Raw genomic sequence first — 12,197 nt, forward strand, 5'->3', positions numbered from 1 at the left:
TGTACGGAGCGGAGCCGCGCGTTTACGGTTGTACGGAGCAGAGCCGCATGTGTACGAGGTGTACGGAGCGGAGCCGCGTGTCTATGAGGTGTACGGAGCGGAGCCGCGCGTTTACGGGTATACGGAGCGGAGCCGCGTGTGTACGAGGTGTACGGGGCGGAGCCGCGTGTGTACGAGGTGTACGGAGCGGAGCCGCGCGTTTACGGGTGTACGGAGCGGAGCCGCGTGTGTACGAGGTGTAAGGAGCAGAGCCGCGTGTGTATGAGATGTACGGAGCGGAGCCGCGCGTTTACGGGTGTACGGAGCGGAGCCGCGTGTGTACGAGGTATACGGAGCGGAGCCGCGTGTGTACGAGTTGTACGGAGCACAGCCGCGTGTGTACGAGGTGTACGGAGCGGAGCCGCGCGTTTACGGGTGTACGGAGCGGAGCCGCGTGTGTACGAGGTATACGGAGCGGAGCCGCGTGTGTACGAGGCCTACGGAGCAGAGCCGCGTGTGTACGAGGGGTACGGAGCAGAGCCGCGTGTGTACGAGGTGTACGGAGCGGAGCCGCATATGTACGAGGCGTACGGAGCGTAGCCGCGTGTGTACGAGTTATACGGAGCCGATCCGTGTGTGTACGAGGTGTACGGAGCAGAGCCACGTATGTACGAGGTGTACGGAACGGAGCCGCGTGTGTACGAGGTGTACGGAGCGGAGCCATGTGTACGAGGTGTACGGAGCGGAGCCGCGCGTTTACGGGTGTACGGAGCGGATCCGCGTGTACGAAGCGGAGCCGTGTGTGTACGAGGTGTACGGAGCAGAGCCGTGTGTGTACGAGGTGTACGGAGCGGAGCCGCGCGTTTACGGGTGTACGGAGCGGAGCCGCGTGTGTACGAGGTTTACGGAGCGGAGCCGCGTGTGTACGAGGTGTACGGAGCGGAGCCGCGCGTTTACGGGTGTACGGAGCGGAGCCGCGTGTGTACGAGGTGTACGGAGCGGAGCCGCATGTGTACGAGGTGTACGGAGCAGAGCCGTGTGTGTACGAGGTGTACGGAGCAGAGCCGTGTGTGTACGAGGTGTACGGAGCGGAGCCGCGCGTTTACGGGTGTATGGATCGGAGCCGCGTGTGTACGAGGTGTACGGAGCGGAGCCGCGCGTTTACGGGTGTACGGAGCGAGCTGCGTGTGTACGAGGTGTACGGAGCGGAGCCGCGCGTTTACGGGTGTACGGAGCGGAGCCGCGTGTGTACGAGGTGTACGGAGCGGAGCCGCGTGTGTACGAGGTGTACGGAGCGGAGCCGTGTGTGTACGAGGTGTACGGAGCGGAGCCGCGCGTTTACGGGTGTATGGAGCGGAGCCGCGTGTGTACGGAGCGGAGCGGCGTGTGTACGAGGTGTACGGAGCAGAGCCGCACGTGTACGAGGTGTACGGAGCGGAGCCGTGTGTACGAGGTGTACGGAGCAGAGCCGCACGTGTACGAGGTGTACGGAGCGGAGACGTGTGTGTACGAGGTGTACGGAGCGGAGCCGCACGTGTATGAGGTGTACGGAGCAGAGCCGTGTGTGTACGAGGTGTACGGAGTGGAGCCGCGCGTTTACGGGTGTACGGAGCGGAGCCGCGTGTGTACAAGGTGTACGGAGCAGAGCCGCGCGTTTACGGGTGTACGGAGCGGAGCCGCTTGTGTACGAGTTGTACGGAGTAGAGCCGCGTGTGTACGAGGTGTACGGAGCGGAGCCGCGCGTTTACGGGTGTACGGAGCGGAGCCGCGTGTGTACGAGGTATACGGAGCGGAGCCGCGTGTGTACGAGCCGTACGGAGCAGAGCCGCGTGTGTGTACGAGGTGTACAGAGCGTAGCCGCGTGTGTACGAGTTGTACGGAGCGGAGCCGCGTGTGTACGAGGTGTACGGAGCCGAGCCGCGTGTGTACGAGGTGTACGGAGCGGAGCCGCGTGTCTGCGAGGCGTACGGAGCCGATCCGTGTGTGTACGAGGTGTACGGAGCAGAGCCACGTATGTACGAGGTGTACGGAGCGGAGCCGCGTGTGTACGAGGTGTACGGAGCGGAGCCATGTGTACGAGGTGTACGGAGCGGAGCCGCGCGTTTACGGGTGTACGGAGCGGATCCGCGTGTACGAGGTGTACGAAGCGGAGCCGCCTGTGTACGAGGTGTACTGAGCAGAGCCGTGTGTGTACGAGGTGTACGGAGCGGAGCCGCATGTGTACGAGGTTTACGGAGCGGAGCCGCGTGTGTACGAGGTGTACGGAGCGGAGCCGCGCGTTTACGGGTGTATGGATCGAAGCCGCGTGTGTACGAGATGTACGGAGCGGAGCCGCGTGTGTACGAGGCGTACGGAGCGGAGCCGCGTTTGTACGAGGTGTACGAAGTCGAGCCGCGTGTGTACGAGGCGTACGGAGCCGAGCCGTGTGTGTACGAGGTGTACGGAGCAGAGTCGCGTATGTACGAGGTGTACGGAGCGGAGCCGTGTGTGTACGAGGTGTACGAAGCGGAGCCATGTGTACGGAGCGGAGCCGCGTATGTACGAGGTTTACGGAGCGGAGCCGCGTGTGTACGAGGTGTACGGAGCAGAGCCGCACGTGTACGAGGTGTACGGAGCGGAGCCGCGTGTGTACGAGGTGTACGGAGCGGAGCCGCACGTGTACGAGGTGTACGAAGTCGAGCCGCGTGTGTACGAGGTGTACGGAGCAGAGCCGCACGTGTACGAGGTGTACGGAGCGGAGCTGTGTGTACGAGGTGTACGGAGCAGAGCCGTGTGTGTACGAGGTGTACGGAGCGGAGCCGCGCGTTTACGGGTGTACGGAGCGGAGCTGCGCGTGTACGAGGTGTACGGAGCGGAGCCGCGCGTTTACGGGTGTACGGAGCGGAGCCGCGCGTTTACGGGTGTACGGAGCGGAGCCGCGTGTGTACGAGGTGTACGGAGCAGAGCCGTGTGTGTACGAGGTGTACGGAGCGGAGCCCGCGTTTACGGGTGTACGGAGCAGAGCCGCGTGTGTACGAGGTGTACGGAGCGGAGCCGCGTGTGTACAAGGTGTACGGAGCGGAGCTGTGTGTGTACGAGGTGTACAGAGCGGAGCCGCGCGTTTACGGGTATACGGAGCGGAGCCGCGTGTGTACGAGGTGTACGGGGCGGAGCCGCGTGTGTACGAGGTGTACGGAGCGGAGCCGTGTGTGTACGAGGTGTACGGAGCGGAGCCGCGCGTTTACGGGTGTACGGAGCGGAGCCGCGTGTGTACGTGGTGTACGGAGCGGAGCCGCGTGTGTACGAGGTGTACGGAGCGGAGCCGTGTGTGTACGAGGTGTACGGAGCAGGGCCGTGTGTGTACGAGGTGTACGGAGCGGAGCCGCGCGTTTACGGGTGTACGGATCGGAGCCGCGTGTGTACGAGGTGTACGGAGCGGAGCCGCGTGTGTACGAGGCGTACGGAGCGGAGCCGCGTGTGTACGAGGCGTACAGAGCGGAGCCGCGTGTGTACAAGGTGTACGAAGTCGAGCCGCGTGTGTACGAGGCGTACGGAGCCGGGCCGTGTGTGTACGAGGTGTACGGAGCAGAGCCGCGTATGTACGAGGTGTACGGAGCGGAGCCGTGTGTGTACGAGGTGTACGAAGCGGAGCCATGTGTACGGAGCGGAGCCACGTATGTACGAGGTGTACGGAGCGGAGCCGCGTGTGTACGAGGTGTACGGAGCAGATCCGCACGTGTACGAGGTGTACGGAGCGGAGCCGCGTGTGTACGAGGTGTACGGAGCGGAGCCGCGTGTGCACGAGGTGTACGAAGTCGAGCCGCGTGTGTACGAGGTGTACGGAGCAGAGCCGCACGTGTACGAGGTGTATGGAGCGGAGCCGTGTGTACGAGGTGTACGGAGCAGAGCCGCACGTGTACGAGGTGTACGGAGCAGAGCCGCACGTGTACGAGGTGTACGGAGCAGAGCCGCGTGTGTACGAGGTGTACGGAGCGGAGCCGCGCGTTTACGGGTGTACGGAGCGGAGCCGCGTGTGTACGAGGTATACGGAGCGGAGCCGCGTGTGTACGAGGCGTACGGAGCAGAGCCGCGTGTGTACGAGGGGTACGGAGCAGAGCCGCGTGTGTGTACGAGGTGTACGGAGCGGAGCCGCATGTGTACGAGGCGTACGGAGCGTAGCCGCGTGTGTACGAGTTGTACGGAGCCGATCCGTGTGTGTACGAGGTGTACGGAGCAGAGCCACGTATGTACGAGGTGTACGGAGCGGAGCCGCGTGTGTACGAGGTGTACGGAGCGGAGCCATGTGTACGAGGTGTACGGAGCGGAGCCGCGCGTTTACGGGTGTACGGAGCGGATCCGCGTGTACGAGGTGTACGAAGCGGAGCCGCGTGTGTACGAGGTGTACGGATCAGAGCCGTGTGTGTACGAGGTGTACGGAGCGGAGCCGCGCGTTTACGGGTGTACGGAGCGGAGCCGCGTGTGTACGAGGTTTACGGAGCGGAGCCGCGTGTGTACGAGGTGTACGGAGCGGAGCCGCGCGTTTACGGGTGTACGGAGCGGAGCCGCGTGTACGAGGTGTACGGAGCGGAGCCGCGTGTGTACGAGGTGTACGGAGCAGAGCCGTGTGTGTACGAGGTGTACGGAGCAGAGCCGTTTGTGTACGAGGTGTACGGAGCGGAGCCGCGCGTTTACGGGTGTATGGATTGGAGCCGCGTGTGTACGAGGTGTACGGAGCGGAGCCGCGCGTTTACGGGTGTACGGAGCGAGCTGCGTGTGTACGAGGTGTACGGAGCGGAGCCGCGCGTTTACGGGTGTACGGAGCGGAGCCGCGTGTGTACGAGGTGTACGGAGCGGAGCCGCGTGTGTACGAGGTGTACGGAGCGGAGCCGCGCGTTTACGGGTGTATGGAGCGGAGCCGCGTGTGTACGAGGTGTACGGAGCGGAGCCGCGCATTTACGGGTGTACGGAGCGAGCTGCGTGTGTACGAGGTGTACGGAGCGGAGCCGCGCGTTTACGGGTGTACGGAGCGGAGCCGCGTGTGTACGAGGTGTACGGAGCGGAGCCGCGTGTGTACGAGGTGTACGGAGCGGAGCCGTGTGTGTACGAGGTGTACGGAGCGGATCCGAGCGTTTACGGGTGTATGGAGCGGAGCCGCGTGTGTACGAGGTGTACGGAGCGGAGCCGCGTGTGTACGAGGTGTACGGAGCAGAGCCGCACGTGTACGAGGTGTACGGAGCGGAGCCGTGTGTACGAGGTGTACGGAGCAGAGCCGCACGTGTACGAGGTGTACAGAGCGGAGACGTGTGTGTACGAGGTGTACGGAGCGGAGACGTGTGTGTACGAGGTGTACGGAGCGGAGCCGCACGTGTATGAGGTGTACGGAGCAGAGCCGTGTGTGTACGAGGTGTACGGAGTGGAGCCGCGCGTTTACGGGTGTACGGAGCGGAGCCGCGTGTGTACAAGGTGTACGGAGCGGAGCCGCGCGTTTACGGGTGTACGGAGCGGAGCCGCTTGTGTACGAGTTGTCCGGAGTAGAGCCGCGTGTGTACGAGGTGTACGGAGCGGAGCCGCGCGTTTACGGGTGTACAGAGCGGAGCCGCGTGTGTACGAGGTATACGGAGCGGAGCCGCGTGTGTACGAGGCGTACGGAGCAGAGCTGCGTGTGTACGAGGGGTACGGAGCAGAGCCGCGTGTGTGTACGAGGTGTACAGAGCGTAGCCGCGTGTGTACGAGTTGTACGGAGCGGAGCCGCGTGTGTACGAGGTGTACGGAGCCGAGCCGCGTGTGTACGAGGTGTACGGAGCGGAGCCGCGTGTCTACGAGGCGTACGGAGCCGATCCGTGTGTGTACGAGGTGTACGGAGCAGAGCCACGTATGTACGAGGTGTACGGAGCGGAGCCGCGTGTGTACGAGGTGTACGGAGCGGAGCCATGTGTACGAGGTGTACGGAGCGGAGCCGCGCGTTTACGGGTGTACGGAGCGGATCCGCGTGTACGAGGTGTACGAAGCGGAGCCGCGTGTGTACGAGGTGTACGGAGCAGAGCCGTGTGTGTACGAGGTGTACGTAGCGGAGCCACTTGTGTACGAGGTGTACGGAGCGGAGCCGCGTGTGTACGAGGTGTACGGAGCGGAGCCACTTGTGTACGAGGTGTACGGAGCAGATCCGCGTGTGTACGAGGTGTACGGAGCGGAGCCGCGTGTGTACGAGGTGTACGGAGCAGAGCCGCACGTGTACGAGGTGTACGGAGCGGAGCCGTGTGTACGAGGTGTACGGAGCAGAGCCGCACGTATACGAGGTGTACGGAGTGGAGCCGCGTGTGTACGAGGTGTACGGAGCAGAGCCGCACGTGTACGAGGTGTACGGAGCGGAGCCGTGTGTACGAGGTGTACGGAGCAGAGCCGCACGTGTACGAAGTGTACGGAGCGGAGACGCGTGTGTACGAGGTGTATGGAGCGGAGACGCGTGTGTACGAGGTGTACGGAGCGGAGCCGCACGTGTAAGAGGTGTACGGAGCGGAGCCGCACGTGTAAGAGGTGTACGGAGCAGAGCCGTGTGTGTACGAGGTGTACGGAGCGGAGCCGAGCGTTTACGGGTGTACGGAGCGGAGCCGCGTGTGTACGAGGTGTACGGAGCGGAGCCGCGCGTTTACGGGTGTACGGAGCGGAGCCGCGCGTGTACGAGGTGTACGGAGCGGAGCCGCGTGTGTACGAGGTGTACGGAGCAGAGCCGTGTGTGTACGAGGTGTATGGAGCGGAGCCGCGCGTTTACGGGTGTACGGAGCGGAGCCGCATGTGTACGAGGTGTACGGAGCGGAGCCACACGTGTACGAGGTGTGCGGAGCTGCGTGTGTACGAGGTGTACGGAGCGGAGCCGCGTGTGTACGAGGTGTACGGAGCGGCGCCGCATGTGTACGAGGTGTACGGAGTTGAGTCGCGCGTTTACGGGTGTACGGAGCGGAGCCGCTTGTGTACGAGGTGTACAGAGCGGAGCCGCTAGTGTACGAGGTGTACGGAGCGGAGCCGCGCGTTTACGGGTGTACGGAGCGGAGCCGCGTGTGTACGAGGTGTTCGGAGCGGAGCCGCGTGTGTACGAGGTGTACGGAGCGGAGCCGTGTGTGTACGAGGTGTACGTAGCGGAGCCGCGCGTTTACGGGTGTACGGAGCTGAGCCGCGTGTGTACGAGGTGTACGGAGCGCAGCCGCGTGTGTACGAGGCGTATGGAGCGGAGCCGCGTGTGTACGAGGTGTACGAAGACGAGCCGCGTGTGTACGAGGTGTACGGAGCGGAGCCGCGTGTGTACGAGGTGTACGGAGCGGAGCCGTGTGTGTACGAGGTGTACGGAGCGGATCCGAGCGTTTACGGGTGTATGGAGCGGAGCCGCGTGTGTACGAGGTGTACGGAGCGGAGCCGCGTGTGTACGAGGTGTACGGAGCAGAGCCGCACGTGTACGAGGTGTACGGAGCGGAGCCGTGTGTACGAGGTGTACGGAGCAGAGCCGCACGTGTACGAGGTGTACAGAGCGGAGACGTGTGTGTACGAGGTGTACGGAGCGGAGACGTGTGTGTACGAGGTGTACGGAGCGGAGCCGCACGTGTATGAGGTGTACGGAGCAGAGCCGTGTGTGTACGAGGTGTACGGAGTGGAGCCGCGCGTTTACGGGTGTACGGAGCGGAGCCGCGTGTGTACAAGGTGTACGGAGCGGAGCCGGGCGTTTACGGGTGTACGGAGCGGAGCCGCTTGTGTACGAGTTGTCCGGAGTAGAGCCGCGTGTGTACGAGGTGTACGGAGCGGAGCCGCGCGTTTACGGGTGTACGGAGCGGAGCCGCGTGTGTACGAGGTATACGGAGCGGAGCCGCGTGTGTACGAGGCGTACGGAGCAAAGCTGCGTGTGTACGAGGGGTACGGAGCAGAGCCGCGTGTGTGTACGAGGTGTACAGAGCGTAGCCGCGTGTGTACGAGTTGTACGGAGCGGAGCCGCGTGTGTACGAGGTGTACGGAGCCGAGCCGCGTGTGTACGAGGTGTACGGAGCGGAGCCGCGTGTCTACGAGGCGTACGGAGCCGATCCGTGTGTGTACGAGGTGTACGGAGCAGAGCCACGTATGTACGAGGTGTACGGAGCGGAGCCGCGTGTGTACGAGGTGTACGGAGCGGAGCCATGTGTACGAGGTGTACGGAGATGAGCCGCGCGTTTACGGGTGTACGGAGCGGATCCGCGTGTACGAGGTGTACGAAGCGGAGCCGCGTGTGTACGAGGTGTACGGAGCAGAGCCGTGTGTGTACGAGGTGTACGTAGCGGAGCCACTTGTGTACGAGGTGTACGGAGCGGAGCCGCGTGTGTACGAGGTGTACGGAGCGGAGCCACTTGTGTACGAGGTGTACGGAGCAGATCCGCGTGTGTACGAGGTGTACGGAGCGGAGCCGCGTGTGTACGAGGTGTACGGAGCAGAGCCGCACGTGTACGAGGTGTACGGAGCGGAGCTGTGTGTACGAGGTGTACGGAGCAGAGCCGCACGTATACGAGGTGTACGGAGTGGAGCCGCGTGTGTACGAGGTGTACGGAGCAGAGCCGCACGTGTACGAGGTGTACGGAGCGGAGCCGTGTGTACGAGGTGTACGGAGCAGAGCCGCACGTGTACGAAGTGTACGGAGCGGAGACGCGTGTGTACGAGGTGTATGGAGCGGAGACGCGTGTGTACGAGGTGTACGGAGCGGAGCCGCACGTGTAAGAGGTGTACGGAGCGGAGCCGCACGTGTAAGAGGTGTACGGAGCAGAGCCGTGTGTGTACGAGGTGTACGGAGCGGAGCCGAGCGTTTACGGGTGTACGGAGCGGAGCCGCGTGTGTACGAGGTGTACGGAGCGGAGCCGCGCGTTTACGGGTGTACGGAGCGGAGCCGCGCGTGTACGAGGTGTACGGAGCGGAGCCGCGTGTGTACGAGGTGTACGGAGCAGAGCCGTGTGTGTACGAGGTGTATGGAGCGGAGACGCGCGTTTACGGGTGTACGGAGCGGAGCCGCATGTGTACGAGGTGTACGGAGCGGAGCCACACGTGTACGAGGTGTGCGGAGCTGCGTGTGTACGAGGTGTACGGAGCGGAGCCGCGTGTGTACGAGGTGTACGGAGCGGCGCCGCATGTGTACGAGGTGTACGGAGTTGAGTCGCGCGTTTACAGGTGTACGGAGCGGAGCCGCTTGTGTACGAGGTGTACAGAGCGGAGCCGCTAGTGTACGAGGTGTACGGAGCGGAGCCATGTGTACGAGATGTACGGAGCGGAGCCGCGTGTGTACGAGGTGTACGGAGCGGAGCCGCGTGTGTATGAGGTGTACGGAGCGGAGCCGCGCGTTTACGGGTGTACGGAGCGGAGCCGCGTGTGTACGAGGTGTTCGGAGCGGAGCCGCGTGTGTACGAGGTGTACGGAGCGGAGCCGTGTGTGTACGAGGTGTACGTAGCGGAGCCGCGCGTTTACGGGTGTACGGAGCTGAGCCGCGTGTGTACGAGGTGTACGGAGCGCAGCCGCGTGTGTACGAGGCGTATGGAGCGGAGCCGCGTGTGTACGAGGTGTACGAAGACGAGCCGCGTGTGTACGAGGCGTACGGAGCCGAGCCGTGTGTGTACGAGGTGTACGGAGCAGAGCCGCGTGTGTATGAGGTGTACGGAGCAGAGCCGCACGTGTACGAGGTGTACGGAGCCGAGCCGTGTGTACGAGGTGTACGGAGCAGAGCCGCACGTGTACGAGGTGTACGGAGCGGAGACGTGTGTACGAGGTGTACGGAGCGGAGCCGTGTGTGTGCGACGTGTACGGAGCGGAGCCACACGTGTACGAGGTGTGCGGAGCCGCGCGTGTACGGGTGTACGGAGCGGAGCCGCGTGTGTACGAGGTGTACGGAGCGGAGCCGCGTGTGTACGAGGTTTACGGAGCGGAGCCGCATGTGTACGAGGTGTACGGAGCAGAGCCGCGTGTGTACGAGGTGTACGGAGCGGAGCCGCGTGTGTACGAGGTGTACGGAGCGGAGCCGCGTGTGTACGAGGCGTACGGAGCGGAGCCGCGTGTGTACGAGGCGTACGGAGCAAAGCCGCGTGTGTACGAGGTGTACGGAGTGGAGTCGCGTGTGTACGAGGTGTACGGAGCGGAGCCGCGCGTGTACGAGGTGTACGGAGCGGAGCCGCGCGTGAACCAGGTGTACGGAGCCGAGCCGCGCGTGTACAAGGCTTACGGAGCGGAGCCGCGTGTGTACGAGGCGTAAGGAGCGGAGCCGTGCGTGTACGAGGTGTACGGAGCGGAGACGCGTCTGTACGAAGTGTACGGAGCGGAGCCTCGCGTGTACGAGGTGTACGGAACCCCAATCAACGCCCATTTACCATTTCTTTCTCCACTGGCAGGAGGTGTTGTCAGAGGGGTGCTAGTAATGAGGGCCATTCAGCAAACGCAGGGTGCAGACCCAAATCCAGGACTGTCCACTGTATCTGGGACCATTGGGACTAGAGATGAGCGGATGCATTCACGGGTCTCTAGTCCAGCGTCCAGATCAGCGGTATCTGGCGACTGGACAGGAGGCCGTGAATTTCTGGCGGTTTTTGATCTCCAGGGCAACACAACATCATCTGTGCGTCCTGCTCATCTCTAGTTGGGACCTGAGGATTATTTTTTGTTCCTTAATTCTCAGTCGGAGCCGCCAGAACTTTCTCATCTTTATGTAGCTTCACTACGACATCTTGCTTATTTGTGTCTGTAAGGCCATGTTCACATGTCCCAATCCTGGTATGCATGGTCCCCTCATCCCCAATCCTGGTATGCATGGCCCCCTCATCCCCAATTCTGGTAAGCATGGCTCCCTCATCCCCAATCCTGGTAAGCATGGCCCCCTCATCCCCAATCCTGGTATGCATGGCCCCCTCATCCTCAATCCTGGTATGCATGGCCCCCTCATCCTCAATCCTGGTATGCATGGCCCCCTCATCCTCAATCCTGGTATGCATGGCCCCCTCATCCTCAATCCTGGTATGCATGGCCCCCCCATCTCCAATCCTGGTATGCATGGCCCCCTCATCCCAATTCTGGTAAGCATGGCCCCCTCATCCCAAATCCTGGTATGCATGGCCCCCTCATCCCCAATCCTGGTATGCATGGCCCCCTCATTTCGAATCCTGGTATGCATGGCCCCCTCATTTCCAATCCTGGTATGCATGGCCCCCTCATTTCCAATCCTGGTATGCATGGCCCCCTCATCCCCAATCCTGGTATGCATGGCCCCCCATCCCCAATCCTGGTATGCATGGTCCCCTCATCCCCAATCCTGGTATACATGTCTCCCCTGTCACTGCACACATAAAAAAAATAAACACTCATACTCAGATTCCTTCCCTCTGTTCTAGCGCTGCGTCCTGTTCTGCCAGCAGCAGCTCACATCAGCATCTGAGCAGCGCATGACATCACTGCCATGTGCCCTAAGACGCTGGTGTGAGCTGCGGGGATATTCACTCTTCTCCATGCCGGGAATATGGGCGTGGAGTGGAGTGAATATTTATTCTCCTTATTAGCGCACACTTTTAGCAGCGGTTGCAGCTCCTGCTGCGGCTCAGTGATTTTCTATGCCTACTACTAAAGAGAATGAATATTCACTCTTCTCCACGCCCATGGTAAGGTAATGATAAAAGGAACTGAACTAGTATGTACTAAAATGCTGCCTGCAAAAGAGACAATCCATCGTGTCTGCTCCTCAGGGTCCCCCCAGCAGCAGCCACAGCCTGTGTGCTCCATTTTGTAGCTGCACTCTGAGTCCCTGTGTATGCCTGCTTCTTCAGTGCTGTGGGGTTGCTGCAGGCACACAGGAACTAAGAAACCAAACACAATGGAGCACACAGGAGCTGCTGCTACTGAAGAGGATTGCAGTTTTGCTGCTGAAATTATTACCTTAGACTAGTCCAGAAGAACGCCGGAATCAGGATATGCTGTGTGCTTGCTCTCTGAACCACTGGTAGAAGAGGAGATAGAAAGGGCGTAGTCTGATACATGGAGGGGGGCATGTCAGGCTATCGTCTGCTTCTCACTGCGTGGAAGAAGTAAGGTCCTGGCTGGGACGACTGCATGACAGAGTCTTAAAATCAGGACGGTCCCACAATATGCGGAACGGTTGGGAGCTATGCGCTGGGTTTCCTCCTTTGTGAGGCTTTGCCGCCTTTACTGCGGTGACTTCAGTTGTTGTTTGTCTCTGGGTCTTTCTCCCTTAAATTTTGTGATCA

General features: G+C 62.1%; 1 protein-coding gene across 1 annotated transcript in view; it reads right to left on the reverse strand.

Moving 5' to 3' along the window:
* LOC141213626 (uncharacterized) overlaps positions 1-11,967 on the reverse strand; it is a 35,279-nt gene extending 23,312 nt beyond the window's left edge. Inside the window, exon 1 of the mRNA XM_073665238.1 lies at positions 11,869-11,967. The gene's annotated coding sequence lies outside the window, so the exon portion shown is untranslated. The remainder of the gene's footprint in view (positions 1-11,868) is intronic.
* Between the last annotated feature and the right edge of the window lie 230 nt (positions 11,968-12,197).

Source organism: Phyllobates terribilis, unplaced genomic scaffold (assembly GCF_046119375.1).
Source record: "Phyllobates terribilis strain yellow unplaced genomic scaffold, ASM4611937v1 Scaffold_200__1_contigs__length_3551848, whole genome shotgun sequence".
NCBI classification, from domain to species: domain Eukaryota; kingdom Metazoa; phylum Chordata; class Amphibia; order Anura; family Dendrobatidae; genus Phyllobates; species Phyllobates terribilis.